The sequence below is a fragment of the Cajanus cajan genome, chromosome 6 (assembly GCF_000230855.2).
Source record: "Cajanus cajan strain Asha chromosome 6, NIPB_CcT2T_4, whole genome shotgun sequence".
Classification (NCBI taxonomy): Eukaryota; Viridiplantae; Streptophyta; class Magnoliopsida; order Fabales; family Fabaceae; genus Cajanus; species Cajanus cajan.
Window position 1 is genome coordinate 4,950,322 of NC_138522.1, and position 20,757 is coordinate 4,971,078.

General features: G+C 41.5%; 1 pseudogene; it reads left to right on the forward strand.

The window, feature by feature from the left end:
* The first annotated feature begins 583 nt into the window (after window positions 1-583).
* The window catches only part of LOC145958914 (protein FAR1-RELATED SEQUENCE 5-like), a 38,062-nt pseudogene continuing 17,888 nt past the window's right edge, over window positions 584-20,757 (forward strand).

Sequence of the window (20,757 nt, forward strand, 5' to 3'; positions counted from 1 at the left end):
AATATAATTATTATATATACTATTATATATTTATAACAGTCCAGATACACCAAAATGATAAGGATCCAAAGATAGTATAAGTATGAGATTGGATAGTTGAGGATGACTTAAATGAATAAATTTGTACTACTTATACTAACAACATGCATCTGCTTTTCGGTAGCTTATCTCATCAGAACTTTACAGTTAAGTGTGTTTGACTTGGAGTAATATATGGTTGGGTGACCTTCTGGGAAGTTTCTAGAAATTGTGTAATTAAGGACAAAACGTGCTAAAAAGTTTAAGTATTGTGAAATAAAATCCTTAAGAGGCCATATATGAGTGGTTTGTAGCGACCAAATTTGCGACGTCTATAAAATTTAATAAAATAAAAAATAAATATTTAATGACTGATTTAGTGACCAATTTATTCGGTCACTAATTTGGTCCCATACACTTCAGCGACCAAAATCATTGCAACCATTTTGCGACCGAAATTTTCAGTCGCTAAATAGATACCGAAAATTTTTCCTGTCGCTAAACAACTTAGTGACCAGGATTTTAGTGATTGATTAAATTCAGTCGCTAATTTTGTCGCTAAGGTAAATAACGACCGGTTTTAGCAATTTAGCAACCGATTTTGGTGGTCCCTAAATTGCATATTTTTTGTAGTGACGGTAAAGGTATATTCTAAAAAATATTTCATGTTCCAAAAGACCTTACATAGCATCCTGGTAACTTATATTTGAAACCCTTAAATTAAATTTGTTTCGTTTATGTCTCTTTAGTTTATAGTTATATGATAATGAAATTGAGGTGTTTGAATGTACAAATATAAAATTAAAGTTATCATATTTTTTTTACTTCTTATTCTTATTTTTCATTCTTCTGATGGGAAGTATTATGGAATCTTTAAATGTTGATTGGAAACCAAGAGTAGATATGGAATTTGATCATTTAGAGGTAGCTTGGCAATTTTGGCTTGCTTATGGTGCACATGTTGGTTTTGGAGTTAGGAAACAATATGTGAATTTAAAAAAAAAAAAGATGGTACTGCTACCTCATGTTGATTTGTTTGTTGTAAGGAAAGGCTACGATTGATAGACAAAAGGGATGTTTTGGTTAGTGTAGACCCCTAAAATTGTCCGGGTCGGAAATAAAGCTTGAAGACTCTCGAAGACTGAAGGAAGATCAGCCAGAAGGACTCCTGGAAGGCCCTAGGAGGGTTCTCTGTAGGTCTAGAGGTCTTAGAATAGCTTAAAATAAGGAAGTGGAGGGAATGAAGCCCAATACGGCCGTACTAAACTTAATACGACCGTATTGAAGCTTCAATATGGCCGCAGTGAACTCAATACGGCGTATTGAAGTTTCTGAAACTTCAATACGGCCGTACTGAAATCAATACGGCCGTATTGAAGCTTCAATACAGCCGCAGTGAACTCAATACGGCCGTATTGAAATTTCTGAGTTTCAATACGGCCGTATTGAACTTCAATACGACCGTATTAAAGTTCAAAAATTTCAATACGGCCGTATTGATTCTGTAGCCCGTATTGGGCCTGTTCCCTATAAATATGACGTCAATTGGACGTCATTTGACACTTTTACACTTAGTTTTGACTCCCTCCTTGAGTATTCTGGGGTTTTTGAGCAGTGTTCTGCCCTAGAAATCTCTCTGGGAGTCGATCCGACGAAGTTCTGGAATTCCGAGCACTTAGCTTGGAGATTCGAACCTAGTCGAAGGGAAATCCTCCGGATTTCCATAGTCAAAATTTTATAGGAGGGAGCGAGCGGGCTTGTAGAGTGAGGGAACGCCAAAAAGCTTCCCAGTTTTACGAAATATATAAAAGCACGCTTCAAAGGTTTCTTCTTAAAGTCCTTCCTTTTACTGCTTTCTGTGTGCATATTTAAACTGTCATCATGTAGATAGTTAATTTATAATTGCTTAGAATAAATAGGGGTAATTTAGTAATTTTACACTGTTATTTTAGAAATAATCTGTCATAGGGAACCCGAAAGGGGCGTTGTGGGGTGCTAACACCTTCCCCACGCGTAACCGACTCCCTTACCCAACTCTGGTTGTAATGGCCAAAGTTGATTTATAAAATCAATTGCCTTATCCCTTTTTCCAATGTTTTGAGTAAAACATTGGTGGCGACTCCACGAACCCTCCTTTTGCGAAAACCACTAATCCATGGAGGGTCCCGCTTGGGATTAATATGGATTGGTGAGACATTTAATAAATAAATTGGATAAGATCGACAAGGTCTCAGTTTGAGAATAAGTCGTTCTAATAATCCAATACATTTTCAAAACTAAAATAAAAGCGAGCTCGACCGTCTTCGCGACCGCCGAGGCCCGTTTGGGCCGGTGGCGACAGATGGCGACTCCGCTGGGGAAGCCTCGAGAGTCAGTCCCATTTAGTGACAGATTATGTTTAACAAATAATAGTTAAAAATTACTTTATTACCCCTCACTTGTATGATAACATGTTTATCTATTTGGCTTTAATAACTGTTGTATTTTTAAATTTACGCAATTGTTTGAAATAAAAACTGCACACAAACCTTTGCACACAACAGTTCCCTCTATACCCGGGGGCATGAGTGATTAACCATAGGGAGTGGATGTTAGTACGGCCGGTTGTCGAATGGGTCTATAGGTGCCCGTAGACCGTTGTCGGAAAACATCACTCAAGGTGATAACCATGAACTTGAGTCCGACGGTGCCTTGGAGCTTTCCATCGACCTACGACGAGAGGAATTGGGTCCCTATAATGGGGGCACCTTGGGGGCCTTTGACCAAGTGAGAACAGTTAGATCCTCCTTGAATATGCACTTTTCTGCAGGAGACCCCTACCTCGTGATTCGCTCGTGACTGTTCGTGGATGAGTGAATTGTTTGTGTAAATGCTTATGTGCAATTGTTTGTGCATTAATAAATAACCTCGTGATAAGGTCTAAAAAATAATCCCCATGCATGAAAATGTCATGACATGAGAGGAAAAACCAATGTGTGAAAATATAATAAAAGTAAGGAGCATAGGCATCATTATCAATAATACCTCATGCATCCTCATCATCATTTATAGGTTCACTAATACCCTCTCGATGTGAGTGAAAGAGACCCGTGACTATTGAGATTCTCCGTTGTGGAGAGATAATAGCCTAGGGAGGGTGATAAACTTTCATCTTAAAAAGGCAGCGCCTCAAAGATGAAAGATTATCAAGCTCACATCAAGAGTGTATTCATATCATAAATAAGCTAATTAGAATAAACATTCATTTTAGAAAGTGGCTGGTCATCTCTCTGTCCTCACACGCGCAAAGAAAATCAAGAAAATGGAAGCGCTGGAGGACCAAAACAAGTAGCTTACAGCCGAACTCTCACAGCTCAAAGAACAAATGGCGCAAATGATGGAACTCATGCGTCATCACAATATACATGGATCACACCACGGTGACCATGAGTCCCATCATCATGAGGAGGAGGAGCATGAAGAAGATCCTCCACATGCCATACCTATTGGGGCTGGAATCATGATTAAAGAGCCCGAAGTTTCAAAAGAACAATTCCACGCCCTAGAGGATCGGCTAAGGGCTATGGAGGGGCATGATTTTGATGTCAAAGATGCCGCCGATATGTGCTTGGTGAGGGACATTCAATTCCCTCCTAAATTTAAAGTGCCAGATTTCCCGAAATACGTGGGATCGACTTGCCCCAAAAGTCATCTCACCATGTATTGCCGAAAAATGGCTGCATATGCTACCAATGAAAAGCTCTTAATTCATTGCTTTCAAGAGAGCTTGGCTGAAACTGCACTCAATTGGTATATGCAGCTGGATGGAAATCAAGTGTGCACGTGGAGGCAGTTGGCCGACGCCTTTCTCAAGCGCTATAAGTATAACATCGACCTAACACCCGATAGGTCCGATCTTCAAGCCTTGAGCAAGAATAATGATGAATCTTTCAAGGCGTACGCCCAACGATGGAGGGAGTTGGCGGCACAAATAGAGCCCCCGCTGTCGGATAAGGAGACGGTGTCCTTGTTCATAAACTCGTTGACCGGTCCCTATTATGACAAGATGATAGGGAACACGACAACACTCTTCTCGGACATCATCACCATTGGCGAAAGAGTGGAACAAGGGCTGAAAAGTGGGAAGCTAGCTGGGCTTTCCCAATCATTTGAAGCCAAGAAGACCTACGGGAAGAAGAAGGAGGGAGGAGTCAATGCCGTAAATATTTCTTCATCTTCTTCCACTTCGAAGTCAGGAAAGTCGCAATATAACCCTGTGAAGAAGTTTGATAAACTTCCGACCACATATAGCGACCTCCTACCGAAGCTAGTGGAAGCACGTCTTCTAGCTTACGTTCCACTAAAGAAGATTGATCCACCTCATCCCTATTGGTACAAACCGCAAGACAAATGTCTATACCATTCGGGGGCATCGGGGCATTCAACTGAGAAATGTAGAGCTCTCAAAAATAAGGTCCAAGACCTTATCGATGCTGGGTGGGTCACTTTCGATTCGACAGCACCCGACGTGAGCGAGAATCCTCTACCAAAGCAGGAGTAGAGAATGGCAAGCCATGATAGGGCCCCTCCACTTTTTTCTTTTAGGGACTCATGATCAGTACCCGAGATCATGAGGACCTTTTCACGTAAATAAGGGTTTTGTACAGTTCTACATACATATATCAATAAAGAGGCATATTTCACACATTATTCTCTCATTTTGTTCTATTCTCTCTCTCTCATTAATATTAATAAACTCTAAACCTAAACAGAACCAATAAAATAATTATGTCTGTAATTGTTCGCTCTGACCGGGATCCAAAAGTTGAGGATGAATGGGTTGAGTTGGACAGTAATGAGGAGACCATCTCTCCGGATCTGCAAAGACTGCTAGATCAAGAAGCTCGTCTACTCCAACCGTGTCAAAAGAAATTGGAGACCGTGAATTTGGGGTAGGGCCGAGAAATAAAAGAGGTCAATGTTGGGACCCATATCGGTGATGAAATAAGGACACATGTTTCCACTATGATTATAATAAAATCATTCTTCATTGCTTCTTTTCTTGCTTATAATAAAATTCTAAACCGCATCATTTTTAACCCTGTTTGAATAAACATGAATGAGGTTAAAATCATCTTAATAATAATAAACCCACATCATTTTGTGTGGAAGTGTGCACGACAACTTGGAGCACCTTTCCTTGGCCTCAATAAGTGCCGTCATGGATAAAAAGAAATCCATTCAGGATAAAAATCCTTTAAAATAAAAAAGCTCGGCAGGAAACCCAAAAAAGGGGGCTGCACAAAAATAAGAGCAAAAGACCCGCTAGGAATCCCATGGAAGGGTGACCTAGGCAAAAGTTAGGGTTGCAAAAATAAACAAAAACAAAAGTCCGCTAAAACGCCACAAAAGGGTGTTTTAGGCAAAAATAAGGACAATCAAAAAACAAGAGAAATCCATGATGGTACCATGAACCGAATTCAAAAAGAAAGGTTCAAGAGAAGCTATCCAAGTTGTCAAAATCACAACGTCAATAAACAAAGATTTTCTTAACTTCATAAGTGTTTAATCAAACAAGCCTAAACACATAAGCCCACCTTGGCCAAACATTCTTACAAAATCCATTTTTCAAAAATAAAATAATCCCCTCTAAAACACAAACTTTTGAAAATATATCCTTTCCTTCTTTTCTCTCTTGTCCCAAAAGATTTTGGAATAATCTAGTGGAAGCATGGAGAAATAAATCATCACTGATAATGGATCTAATCTGAACAACCAAATGGTGGAAGAACTGTGCCAAGAATTCAAAGATCCAACACAACTCTTCCCCATATCGGCCAAAGATGAACGGGGCAGTCGAGGCAACCAATAAGAGCATCAAGAAAATAGTGCAAAAGATGGTTGTCTCATTTAAAGACTGGCATGAGATGTTACCCTTCGCTCTTCATGGCTATAGGACTTCAGTACGCACGTCTGCAGGAGCTACTCCATTCTCCCTCATCTATGAGATGGAGGCAGTTTTTACTCGTCGAAGTCGAGATACCTTCTCTAAGGGTAATCGTGAAAACAAAACTTTCCAAGGCAGAATGGGTTCAAAGCCGATACGACCAGTTGAACCTTATCAAAAAGAAACGGCTGAACGCCATATGCCATGGTCAAGCCTATCAGAGGAAGATCAAAAAGGCTTTTGACAAAAAAAGTCCACCCTCAAGTCTACCATGAGGGAGAGTTGGTAATAAAGAAATTGCTATCAGCTCAAAAGGACAAAATCGGAAAGTGGGCCCCAAATCACGAAGGACCGTACGTGGTAAAGCGAGCTTTCTCAAAAGGAGCATTAATCCTCACAGACATGGATGGAGAAGAACTTCAATACCCAATCAACGCTGACGTGGTAAAGAAGTACTATGCTTGAAGACGTTGCTTGCATAGGCCCGCTAGGATGAAAACCCAAAAGGGCGTCCTAGGCAAAAGTTAGGGCAAAATAAAAAGCCCGCCAGTACAAGGGTACTAGGCAAAACAAAGGCAAAATTATCCCCGCTAGGATACGTCCTAGGCAAAAGTTAGGGGCAAAAGAATAAGATGTAAAAGCAAAGCAAGCAACGATCGCTTGAATCGAAAACCGAAAGGCGGTTCAAGTGATTATCTTCTAGAAGCAAGCGTCTTGCAGCATCTACACTCCTGGCTCAGGCCGAAGCAATTAGGGGAACGTAAAGAGCAACAATTACAGATATAATTGTTAAGCCCAATGTATATAGCCTACCCTGGCCAGCCATTCTTCAGAAATTTCCTTCTGTATATCTTTCTGTAAAAAAAACACTTGTGAATATCAAATAAAATATCCATTTGTTTCTTTTCTCTCTTGACCATGTGATTATGCCTCTAAATTGATGTTTCAAAAATTGTACGAAACTCTTTTAATAATCGGTCAAATAAAGAAAATTGGAGGGGTTCCTATAAAATCCATAATCTCCTGCATAAAGGCTCACAAAAATACTCCCTCGCGTCAATGACAGAAAGTCCTCCAAGAAGAAGAGGATAGGGAGAGCCACTCACTTTTCTAAATAAATGAACAAAAATAAAAAAAATTGTATTGCATTTGTGCATCACACACACATTAGTTGCACATTCAAAGACCTTATCATGAGGCAACCGCATAAAATAGAAAAATAGAAAATTGCTTGTGTATGACAGCAGCAAACAAAATGCAAAGATTCAGAAAATCAACAGCGTCATACAGAATAACTGAGCCTGGAGAGGCTTGCCGAAAGAATACTCTCAAAATAACTGAGCCTGGAGAGGCTTGCCGAAACAATACTCATACAGAATAATTGAGCCTGGAGAGGCTCGCCGAAATAATACTCTCAGAATAATTGAGCCTGGAGAGGCTTCCTAAATAATACTCTCTCATAATAACTGAGACATTTCTGTACAGAAAAAGCCAAAAAATGACAAAAAAGGCAAAAATACAGAAAAAGCCAAAAAATGACAAAAAAGGCAAAAATACAGAAAAAGCCAAAAAATGACAAAAAAGGCAAACATACAGAAAAAGTCAAAAGTCGACAAAAAAAAAAAAAAAAAAGACAAAGATTTCACATCTTTCAGAATAACTGAGCCTGGAGAGGCTCGCCGAAATAATACTCTCAAAATAACTGAGCCTGGAGAGGCTTGCTGAAATAATACTCTTTCAGAATAATTGAGCCTGGAGAGGCTTGCAGAAATAATACTTCCTCAGAATAACTAAAGCCTGGAGAGGCTTGCAGAAATAATACTCCCCAACTGTACAGAATAAAAGAGCCTGGAGAGGCTCGCAGAAATAATACTCCCCAGAGAAATCTCAACTCAAGCTCACGGAACAAATCCCCAGCGAGAGCTATCAAAGCAAAATCGTCAAAATCCCCAATGGAAGTACGATCTCCCAAGCAGAATATCCAAGTCAAAGGACTTAAACTTCCTCAGTGAAGATAGCTCTCCAGCTCAAGTGTTGAGTGAGGCTAAGCCTGCAGAGGCTTCCTAAATAATACTCTGGGATACATAAGATCCCTCATTCCCCAATCGCCTACTCAAGAGGCACTCCTTCAAAAAGAGGAAAAATAAAAAAGATCAATAACCATTCCCCAAGAGGAATCCGGCACTCAGCCGAACACTGAACTTCAAATCCCCAGTCGCCTACACAAGAGGCACTCCTTCAAAAAGGAAAACCCAAAAAAAAAGAAAAAAATCAATAACAATTCCCCAAGTGGAATTTGGCTTTTTAGCCAATCATTGAACGTCAAGCTGATACGCCTAACAGAAGAGGCTAATCAAAATCAACGACAGAATCCCCAGCGGATAACAGCCTACACAGAGGCGACAAAAATCAGAAAACCCAAAAGAGATACCCGAATAAAGATAACCGGGATACTCCACCAACGTCAAAGGACGTCAGCCAAACATAAGGCATCGCTCAATTCAAGAAGAGCATCTGTGTCTACACCCCAAGGAAACAGAAATTCCTCAATGGGTACCAACAATGCAATGCAAGTTGGGGCACAGGAACCTATGACTGACTGCACATCCCCTAGACGGATCCCTGCATTATCCAGCCCTCAGTGGCACCAAAATCAAACCGTCGAAGCAGCATCGTGGACTGTGGAGACAAAAATCATCTCAAATCCCTGGAGAGGGCAAACTCACATTGCCAATGTCGTCAAGAACACGGAGGCAGACCCTGGAGAGGGCAAACTCACCCTGGAGAGGGCAAGACTCACGCACAAGTCTGGAGAGGCGACGACTAATACTCACCCTGGAGAGGGCAAGACTCACGCACAAGTCTGGAGAGGCGACGACTAATACTCACCCCGGAGAGGGCAAACTCACCCTGGAGAGGGCAAACTCACGCACAAGTCTGGAGAGGCGACGACTAATACTCACCCTGGAGAGGGCAAACTAACCCTGGAGAGGGCAAACTCACCCTGGAGAGGGCAAGACTCACGCACAAGTCTGGAGAGGCGACGACTAATACTCACCCCGGAGAGGGCAAACTCACCCTGGAGAGGGCAAACTCACCCTGGAGAGGGCAAGACTCACGCACAAGTCTGGAGAGGCGACGACTAATACTCACCCCGGAGAGGGCAAACTCACCCTGGAGAGGGCAAACTCACCCTGGAGAGGGCAAGACTCACGCACAAGTCTGGAGAGGCGACGACTAATACTCACCCCGGAGAGGGCAAACTCACCCCGGAGAGGGCAAACTCACCCTGGAGAGGGCAAACTCACCCTGGAGAGGGCAAGACTCACGCACGAGCCTGGAGAGGCGACGACTAATACTCACCCTAGAGAGGGCAAACTCACCCTGGAGAGGGCAAGGCTCACGCTACCAAAGTGACTAGAAGCGCGGAGGTATGCACCAACCTGGAGAGGCTACTCAACAATTTTCCCACCTGAAGACACTACAAGTCGGAAGGATGGCTTATTCCCCGGACAATTGGGTCAACTCCTTTACTTGTCAATCGGTACACCAAAAGGCCGTTTGACTAAGTAAAGGGGGGGCAGCTGTAGACCCCTAAAATTGTCCGGGTCGGAAATAAAGCTTGAAGACTCTCGAAGACTGAAGGAAGATCAGCCAGAAGGACTCCTGGAAGGCCCTAGGAGGGTTCTCTGTAGGTCTAGAGGTCTTAGATTAGCTTAAAATAAGGAAGTGGAGGGAATGAAGCCCAATACGGCCGTACTAAACTTAATACGGCCGTATTGAAGCTTCAATATGGCCGCAGTGAACTCAATACGGCGTATTGAAGTTTCTGAAACTTCAATACGACCGTACTGAAATCAATACGGCCGTATTGAAGCTTCAATACAGCCGCAGTGAACTCAATACGGCCGTATTGAAATTTCTGAGTTTCAATACGGCCGTATTGAACTTCAATACGACCGTATTGAAGTTCAAAAATTTCAATACGGCCGTATTGATTCTGTAGCCCGTATTGGGCCTGTTCCCTATAAATATGACGTCAATTGGACGTCATTTGACACTTTTACACTTAGTTTTGACTCCCTCCTTGAGTATTCTGGGGTTTTTGAGCAGTGTTCTGCCCTAGAAATCTCTCTGGGAGTCGATCCGACGAAGTTCTGGAATTCCGAGCACTTAGCTTGGAGATTCGAACCTAGTCGAAGGGAAATCCTCCGGATTTCCATAGTCAAAATTTTATAGGAGGGAGCGAGCGGGCTTGTAGAGTGAGGGAACGCCAAAAAGCTTCCCAGTTTTACGAAATATATAAAAGCACGCTTCAAAGGTTTCTTCTTAAAGTCCTTCCTTTTACTGCTTTCTGTGTGCATATTTAAACTGTCATCATGTAGATAGTTAATTTATAATTGCTTAGAATAAATAGGGGTAATTTAGTAATTTTACACTGTTATTTTAGAAATAATCTGTCATAGGGAACCCGAAAGGGGCGTTGTGGGGTGCTAACACCTTCCCCACGCGTAACCGACTCCCTTACGAACATTGGTGGCGACTCCACGAACCCTCCTTTTGCGAAAACCACTAATCCATGGAGGGTCCCGCTTGGGATTAATATGGATTGGTGAGACATTTAATAAATAAATTGGATAAGATCGACAAGGTCTCAGTTTGAGAACAAGTCGTTCTAATAATCCAATACATTTTCAAAACTAAAATAAAAGCGAGCTCGACCGTCTTCGCGACCGCCGAGGCCCGTTTGGGCCGGTGGCGACAGTTAGAAAGCATAGAGTTGAGACTAGAACTGATTGTAAAGCAAGAATTTCACTTGCGGTGAAAAATGGTAAATTTATCCACTACAAGAAATTTTGAAATTACAAACGACTAAAATCCGTGGCGTAACACTTCATTTTTGACGAATTACAGACGGACAATAATCCGTCAAAAAATTGCTCGTCTAAAACATTTACCGACGGATTATAATCCGTGGGTAACTTTATGACGGAATTACCCATGAATTTTGTCTGTGGGTAATTACCCACGGATTTGATCCGTGGGTATTGTTGATAATATTTTTAAAAAATTATTTCAAAATTATATTAAATAACATCCTTATTTAGTGTAACCATTTCTCATATCTGACTTTTCAACAGTTCCACTCCATGACACTTCACGCAACTCCTCGTTGAACTCTTCACCAATCAGAGCTCTCCATGGGTAATCCTTTTTGAGATATTCGCATGCTTTTAGGATCAAAGATTAACCCTACAAACCCAACAAATTAACACAAGACTTTTCAACTTGCCTTGTCGTCACTTGCACATTTTTCTGGAAAACTTCCCAAAAGGTCACCCATCCTTAAATTAACCCATATCAAGCACGCTTAACTGTGAAGTTCTTAAGGAATAAGCTACCAATGTAACACCCCAATTTTCAAAAAGGTTATTATTATTATATTATTATTATTATTAGATGGTATTTGGTCATAATTATTTTAATAATTATAGAGGAATATTATTTTGTACGTTTTAAATAATTATTATTTTGGACAATTATTTTGTACGTATTAAATAAGTATTTTTATTAGCATTTTTAAATAAATATTTATATGTTTTAAGAGAAGGTTGATTTTATATGATATTTTGTTATTGAAATTATATTATTATATTTAGGGTCAGAAATATATTATTATTATAGAGAAAAAATATTTTATAATATACATGTATTTATTTTATTTAATTATTTTGAGGAAAATTAGAAGTGGGTTAGAAGAGAAGGAAAATGGGTTGGGTTGACCCAGTCCAATGGATTAATTTTAAGAAAGGAGTCAGGTGGTGTTAACCCTATCTGCCTCATTTGCGTTCTAAAGGGTTAGGGAAAAAAAGAGGAGAAACAAAGAGCTCTAAGGAAGAGTACTCAGGAACGATCTTAGATCACACCAAGACCATTCATCTTCTGCTCATCCAGGTACGGGGGAGATGGGTTTCTTCATATGTGAATATAGGGGTGTTCGGGTAGTGAGGGCAATCCCTAAGTCCCTCTAGAAACTCTATTTAAAATTCTGAACGATTATCTGTGCAATCGATGTTCTAAATTCTTAATTCATTTGGAAGAACTTATTTCTCGAATTGTCTTTGAATTTCATTGGGGCTTTCTTGTTAATTCTTTATCCTTAAATTTGATGACTTGAATTTTATGTGTTAAGAAGAGTTTAGATTTTTTTTTTGTAAAACCAATGGAAACCAATTTTTGAGGCTTGAGATGTGTATGGATTGATTTGGAACGTATGAAGAATATAAATGGAGTTAAACTGAACCAACGGGGTGTAGAAGTAGTGAAAATTGGTAAAAACCTTGTTGAAACTCGTAAAACGCAGGTTTAATTTCACAGAGGGGAGTCTGGGCAGAGATTTGGGTGCTCAGCGCCAGTTTTGGGCGTCGGGCGTCGGGACCCCGACATACGTTTGTAATTTTGAGATATATTTCTGGGTAGTTATCCAAATCGAGTGCCGTTTGTTTTGTTAGAAACTAGACATCTGGGGATACCATTTAGACACAAGAATCGTGTAAAAATATTAATATTTGATCAAGTTATGTGAGTTGCAATTTGAGCCTTCCAATCTGTGTGCGAACCACAACATCAATTTTTGTGAGCCCTGAATGGTAACCTAAACGACTTTATTAGGATTTGTGTTCTTCATGAAAGTTGTAGATATTGATGTTAGGATTCTAATGGAGTTGGGATCACTTAGAAAGGATATGTATATCTCGAGTTATGGTTAAATTATTAACTGAATGTCATAGATATTGTGATGTGTGTGAAGAATTATGTGAAATTTGTGGTCTATGATGTTGATAACTTAATGATAGGTACCTAGCATGTGAGGATGATATTGCATGGATTGTTATTGACATGTGATGATGTTATATAATGGAGATGCATTAATTATGAGTTACGTGGGATGCATGAGTTGCATGAGACTTATGAGTTGCATGTGGTGCTTGAGAAGCAAGACGTGGCTATATTGCATTGGACCCTGGGCCCAGAGAGGGGTTGAGACAGGGGGGACCATGACGGGAGGCATTCCATGCGTGGGCCGTTGGGTGTTTAACTGCGCAGCTCACTGGCCACAGAGGGTTTAACGGTGGGTGGATTGCCTTTGCACGGGCCGCTGGGTGTTTAACCGTGCAACATACCGGCCTTGGGAGGGTGTGAGAACGGTATGCCCGCATTGGCAACAACTAAGGGAATTGACGAGGTACGCCCATTGTGCGGAGTGCCAAGTTGAGACTCTTAGGAGAGGAGATGTGTATGAGCATATAGTGAGCATGTGTATGAAAGCTTGTATGATTGAAAAAAATGATGTTTGGTAATTATATGAGATGTATTTGTTGTTTATAGTTAATGATGATATTTTGGTGCACGGTGTGGGGTGGGAATTGGGTAGCTCTATGTTCATATATATGATGTTATCTATCTCTCACCGTCCTGTTTTTATGTGGTTTTCTTTTAGGTGAAGATGAAGGAACTCATAGTGTTGAGTTCTAAAGGGAAAGGGTTCTGCTCTGATAGGATGTGACATTGGGGCATGAATTTAGGACGCTTTAGTTATGAATTGTTATTTGTCGTTTGAGGAGACTTATTTTTAAGAGTTTTATATTCACCTTATATTTGTAAATTCTGGATTTCTTTCATTTTTCTTTAGAGACCTTGATAATTTTCTTTTAAGAGTAAAACTTTATTATTATTATTATTATTATTATTATTATTTCTATTTATTTCAAGACTTGTGAACCTATGAGTTTTTATTAAAATATGTGGACCCTTCTGGATGTTATATTTATTGAATTATTCTTATTGTTGTTACTTATCTATTATGGGGTAGAAGGGTGTCACATTTAGTGGTATCAGAGCAGGTCGATCCAATCGGCCGTGAGTTATGAGTCTATTATGCTTGTTTGGTAGATGAATGATGGAATATGTTTTGCTTTATGATGAGGATAATGATGATGATGATGATGTTTCCCTTGTGTTGTTAGTGTTGTGCTTACACTTATATTGTTTTCTCAGAATTTGGCTGAAAGACATGATATAGCTTAGTTGAGGCTTTTCATGATTGCTTATTTGTTTTGATACTTCTTGCTTACGTAAGAAGTAGTGGTTGAGTGGTATCGCTCGTATTGCAAGCATATGTGCCAGTAGTAGTGGACGAAGCCTTGCTAATCAACTAGAAATTATTGGGACCTTAGATTTGGGTGAGACATTGATTTGTCGAGAGTTTACGGTTAATGGAGTTTCTAGAATCTATTGTTGTAGCGATTGAATCCAAGGAGGTTATATATGAGAATTGGAGTTTTGGTATCCTTGATGAGAGATTGAAATGTTGGTAATTCCCTTGAGTGTTGGTGTTGGCATGTTTACCGTTTATGGTTTAGGTAGTGTCGCCACCCGCCGAAACGGACCTTGGCAATCGCGACGATGGTTGGACTCTTTTTAATGTTTTGAAAGTGGTGGATTGATAGAACGACTTATTCTCAAACTGAGACCTTGTCGAGCTAACAATTTTATTAAATGATTCACCAATCCATGTTAATCCCAAGCGGGACCCTCCATGGATTAGTGGTTTTCGTAAAAAGAAGGGTTCTTGGAGTCGCCACCAATGTTTTACTCAAAACATTGGAAAAAGGGATAAGGAAATTGATTTTATAAATCAACCTTGGCCATTACAACCAGAGTTGGGTAAGGGAGTCGGTTACGTGCGGGGAAGGTGTTAGCACCCCACAACGCCCCTTTCGGGTTCCCTATGACGGATTATTTATTAAATAATAGCGTAAAATTACTAAATTACCCCTATTTATTATAAACGATTATATATTAAATATCTACATGATGACGAATTTAAATATGCAACAATCAGAAAGCGGTAAAAGAAGGGATTTTTAGAGAAGAAACCTCTTGAAGCGTGCTTTTTATATATCAATGAAGTTTAGGAGGCTTTTTGGCGCTCCCTCCCTCTACAAGCTCGCTTGCTCCTTCCTAAAAAATAATTTTTGACTATGGAAATCCAAAAGATTTCCCTTCGACTAAGTTCGAATCTCCAAGCTAAATGCTCGAAATTCCAGAACTTCGTCGGATCGACTCCCAGAGAGATTTATAGGGCAGAACACTGCTCAAAAACCCCAGAATACTCAAGGAGGGAGTCAAAACTGTGTGGAAAAGTGTGGAATGACGTCCAAATGACGTCCTATTTATAGGGATGAGGCGCAGTACGGCCCCTGGGTTCAATACGGCCCGTATTGAGTTTTTGTACTTCAATACGGCCGTATTGAATTCAGTACGGCCGTATTGAAATACAGAAACTTCAATACGGCCGTATTGGTTTCAGTACGGCCGTATTGTAGTACAAAATGTGCAGTACGGCCGTACTGAACTCCAAGGAGGCCGTATTGAGCTCCAAACCTCCCACTTCCTTATTTTTAGGTACTCTAAGACCTCTAAACCTACAGATAGTCATCTTATGGTCTTCTGGGAGTCCTTCTGGCTGACTTTCCTTTGATCTTTGAGAGTCTTCGAGTCTTATTTCCGACCCGGACAATTTTAGGGGTCTACAGCTGCCCCCCCTTTACTTAGTCAAACGGCCTTTTGGTGTACCGTTTGATAAGTAAAGGAGTTGACCCAATTGTCCGGGGAATAAGCCATCCTTCCGACTTGTAGTGTCTTCAGGTGGGAAAATTGTTGAGTAGCCTCTCCAGGTTGAGTTTGCCCTCTCCAGGGTGAGTATTAGTCGTCGCCTCTCCAGGCTCATTGCATACCTCGGTGCTCTGGACATCTGGGTAGCTGAGTAACGCCTCTCCAGGCTTGTGCATACCTCGGTGCTCTGGACATCTGGGTAGCTAAGTATCGCCTCTTGTGCATACCTCGGTGCTCTGGACATCTGGGTAGCTGAGTATTGCCTCTCCAGGCTTGTGCATACCTCGGTGCTCTGGACATCTGGGTAGCTGAGTATTGCCTCTCCAGGCTTGTGCATACCTCGGTGCTCTGGACATCTGGGTAGCTAAGTATCGCCTCTTGTGCATACCTCGGTGCTCTGGACATCTGGGTAGCTGAGTATTGCCTCTCCAGGCTTGTGCATACCTCGGTGCTCTGGACATCTGGGTAGCTGAGTATTGCCTCTCCAGGCTTGTGCATACCTCGGTGCTCTGGACATCTGGGTAGCTGAGTATTGCCTCTCCAGGCTTGTGCATACCTCGGTGCTCTGGACATCTGGGTAGCTAAGTATTGCCTCTCCAGGCTTGTGCATACCTCGGTGCTCTGGACATCTGGGTAGCTGAGTATTGCCTCTCCAGGCTTTGTGCATACCTCGGTGCTCTGGACATCTGGGTAGCGTGAGTTTGCCCTCTCCAGGGATTTGTGATAGTTTTGTCTCCACAGTCCACGATGCTGCTTCGACGATTGTTTTTGATTTTTGTGCCACTGAGGGCTGGATAACGCAGGGATCCGTCTAGGGGATGTGCAGTTACTCATAGGTTCTTGTGTCCCAACTTTCCATTGCGTAGTTGGTACCCATTGAGGAATTTCTGTTTCCTTGGGGTGTAGACACGAAGATGCTCTTTCTGATGTGAGCGATGCCTTATGATTGGCTGACGTCCTTTTGACGGTGGTGGAGTATCCCGGTTATCCTTATTCGGGCGACTCTTTTTGTTTTTCTGGTTTTGTTGCCTCTATGTAGGCTATCATCCGCTGGGGGATTTTGTCGTTTTGTTGTGATTAGCCTCTTCTGTTAGGCGGATCATCTTGACGTTCGGTGTTTGGCTGGATGCCGAATTCCGCTTGGGGAATATTTATTGATATATTTTTTATTTTTCTCCTTTTGTAGGGGTGCCTCTTGAGTAGGCGACTGGGGATTTGGGGATCTTATGTATCCCAGAGTATTATTTAGGAAGCCTCTGCAGGCTTAGCCTCACTCAGCGCTTGAGTCAGAGAGCTATCTTCCACTGAGGAAGTTTCAAGTCCTTTGACTGAATATTTTGCTTGGATGATCGCGCTTCCATTGGGGATTTTGACGATCTTGCTTTGATAGCTCTCGCTGGGGATTTGTTCCATGAGCTTAAGCTGAGGTTTCTCTGGGGAGTATTATTTCTGCGAGCCTCTCCAGGCTCAGTTATTCTGAGAGAGTATTATTTCGGCGAGCCTCTCCAGGCTCAATTATTCTAAGAGGGAGTATTGTTTCGGCAAGCCTCTCCAGGCTCAATTATTCTGAGAGAGTATTATTTCGGCGAGCCTCTCCAGGCTCAGTTATTCTGTGGGAGTATTATTTCGGCAAGCCTCTCCAGGCTCAGTTATTCTGAGAGAGTATTATTTCGGCAAGCCTCTCCAGGCTCAGTTATTCTGTACAATTTGTTGGGTTTTCTGTATTTTTCCTTTTTGTTGATTTTTGGCTTTTTCTGTATTTTTGCCTTTCTTGTCGATTTTTCGGCTTTTTCTGTTGGAGGGATCTCAAACACACTCACAGATGAAGTATGCAGAGGAATGAAGATGTTGTGATGAATGAGAATGGACCAATACGGGCCTTATTGAATTCAATATGCCCGTATTGGCGTGGACGTTATGGCTAATGCTGCCGTATTCATTTCGGTACGCCCGTATTGAGTTGAAAATTTGTTCATAACCCTGATTTTAGTACGGGTGTACCGAACATGATACGGGCGCATTGTTTTTTCTGAAGTTTATATTTTTTGTTTTTTTTTGTTTTTTTGTTTTTTTGTTTTTGTTTTTGTTTTTGTTTTTTGTTTTTTCAATAAATAGAGAATAAGTGATCTTCCAGTACACCTATCATCTGTATGCATGTATGCGGTATGATGCACCTAATTCTATTTGATTTATTTTTTCAAAAGAATTAACCGATGCGTTTCTTTGTTTGAGTTTTGCCATTCCTCCAGACGGGTTGTGCGCTGCTGATTTACATAACCGAGGAATGATGCGTGTTATATCAAGATGGGCGTCATCAACCCAGTGATTCTTCCCTTCCTTTAGAAGACATGTCAACCCTCCTATTGACCACTATATCTCCATGTTTCCACTAGATTATCCTAAAATCGTTTGGGACAAGAGAGAAAAGAAGGGAAGGATATATTTTTTCGAAAGTTTGTGTTTTAGAGGGGATTTATTTTTATTTTGAAAAATGGTTTTTGTAAGAATGGCTGGCCAAGGTAGGCTTATGTGTTTAGGCTTGTTTGTTTAAGCACTTATGAAGTTAATAAAATCTTGTTTATTGACGTTGTGACTTTGACAACTTGGATAGCTTCCCTTGAGCCTTTCTTTTTGAATTCGGCTCATGGTACCATCATGGATTTCTTTTGCTTTTTGATTGTCCTTATTTTTGCCTAAAACACCCTTTTGTGGCGTTTTAGCGGACTTTTGTTTTTGTTCATTTTTGCAACCCTAACTTTTGCCTAGGTCACCCTTTCGTGGGATTCCTAGCGGGTCTTTTGCTCTTATTTTTGCGCAGCCCCCTTTTTGGGTTTCCTGCCGAGCTTTTTTTATTTTAAAGGATTTCTTTTTATCCATGATGGCACTTGTCGAGGCCAAGGGAAGGTGCTCCAAGTTGTCACACACACTTCCACATAAAAATGATGCGGGTTTATTGTTAAGATGACAATCTTAACCTCATTCATGCTTATTCAAACAGGGTTAAAATAATGTGGTCTAGAATTTTATTATAAGCAAGAAGAGAAGCAGTAAGAAATAATAAAGAATGATTTTATTATAATCATAATGGAAACATGTGCCCTATCGAGGCTCGGGGGTCGGGCTGTCCCCGAGGAGTAATCTCTAATAGTCATCAGGTCTATACATCCCTATTGGAAGGAGAAAAGCACTTGATGACGACGACCGGCCTTGACGCTTGTGAACCGGCCTTCCTAAAGATCTGGCTTAAAGAACGTCGAGAAGGATCTTGGTTCCTCTTCGTCCTTTGATCTTTATTAGGGTTGTATCCTAACCCTTGTTTCCCTGGATTATCCTTGATAATAGGTAGCTCGGGAGTCCCTTGGGAGTCCTTGCCAAGTCCTTGTCCGGGCAAGTATCCGTTCTTGGTAAGCATGTAGGCTACCTTCTTCATTTCTTGGGGAAACGTTTCAACATTGGCACTTTCCAATGCTTGGAAGGCGGTCTCTAGATTTTCCTCCTCGGATTCTTTATTTTCCTTTCCTTTATTCTTGGGAGCTTTTATCATGAAGATCATTGGGAGTGTAGATCCTGCCACTCCTAGTCATGCCCCCAAGTCCAGCGATGTTAGAGAAATCGCTGTTGGCAGAAAAATGGATGTCATATATCCATGGCACAGCCTTATTTGATTCATAGGGAAAAGGCCTTGGAGTAGTGATCCTTAACGGTGTCGGACCTTCCCCTTTGTTCGTCTTGATTACCAACAACGAAGTTGTCGTGTGCTCGCTTGGCGCAGTTGTTGGTTTGCATTTGATAACAAATGGCGTGCGATCCACTCTTTGATTATACGCATCGATTAATTCTTTCTTTTTATTAATGTTTATTATTAAATTACTTGGAGAGATGTATGCAAATGAATGACTATGAAATGCAAAGGCAATTGAGAGATTTCATAAATCAAAAACTTGATTTCATTGATCATAGAAAGTGTACAACTTATCATACAATGCTTTGAAGCAATTTTTTACAATATGAGAAAAGCCGATAAAAACCCACAGGCGGGTTCATTTTTCTCCTCCATTCGTCTTCGGCTTCCTCTACATGGCGTGCCATTGCTTCAACTTGCGTATGGACCGCTTGGCTCATATCATCACTGATCTTCTGAGCGTCCTTCGCCTTTTGAATATGATAGTTGATCATGGCCTGCAGTTCATTAAGTTCGTCTTCGGCTCGATCCTTCTCCTCTCGGAGTCTAGCCATTTGTGCTAGTCCTTCCCTTTCCCTCTTGCGGAAGTTGGAAAGGCTTGCGGTTTGTTGTTGAGCAACTTCCCGCCATTGTTGTGCGTCGGATCGAGTCAAGAGCAGATCGTCTTGCATGTCCTTGATCAACTGTGCCTGCCTTGCATGCTCGGCTTCAAGGCGTGCTATCTTTGCGTTAATTTCTTGGAGTTGACTACTCGGTTCAACCTTTGGCATTTTGGATGCCCGAGTAGCCTCCTCATTGAGGTTAGCACACTCATCCTTGAGCCGCTCTATCTCGTGGTCCTTCTTCTTGCATTGCCTTTGTAGACCATCGATGACGAAACTGGATTCTTCATTTTTCTCTTCAAGAACTCTCATTTGAGCTCCCATAATTTCCAGCTTCTTGGTCAAGGCGTCGACTTGTTCTTGCATTATCCTCCTTGTAGTTGCGGTTGCGCAAGAGGTGGATGGTTGGGACACCCCTCTCTCGCTCCTCCATATCTCGTAGTCGGTGGAGGCGGATACCCGAGGCTTTCCAAGCTCTCGATCTCCCTCATAGATTGGTTTCTCTCACGCTCTAATGACAGCGTGCATATCCCTCAGATGCTCGGAATCAAAGGAGAAACACAACCCTCCAAGCTCCTCTTGAACAGGAACAATCTGAGTCCTCATCAGTTGTCTCATAACCAATCTAGGTGAGTAGGCTATGCAACCTCTGAGGCCCATCAATGGTATGCTTGGATAACTACCGCATCTTGTCAATACATTGCTCGGACGGAACCAAGGGCAAACCCACGTGAAGTGCTCAATACTCCACTGTTCCATCTCTTCCTTCCATTCGGAAGCATATCGGCGGCGTACGAGGATCTTCGAAAAACTTCTCAAAGGATCGGGCAAGTTCCCCAGGTGACTAGAGG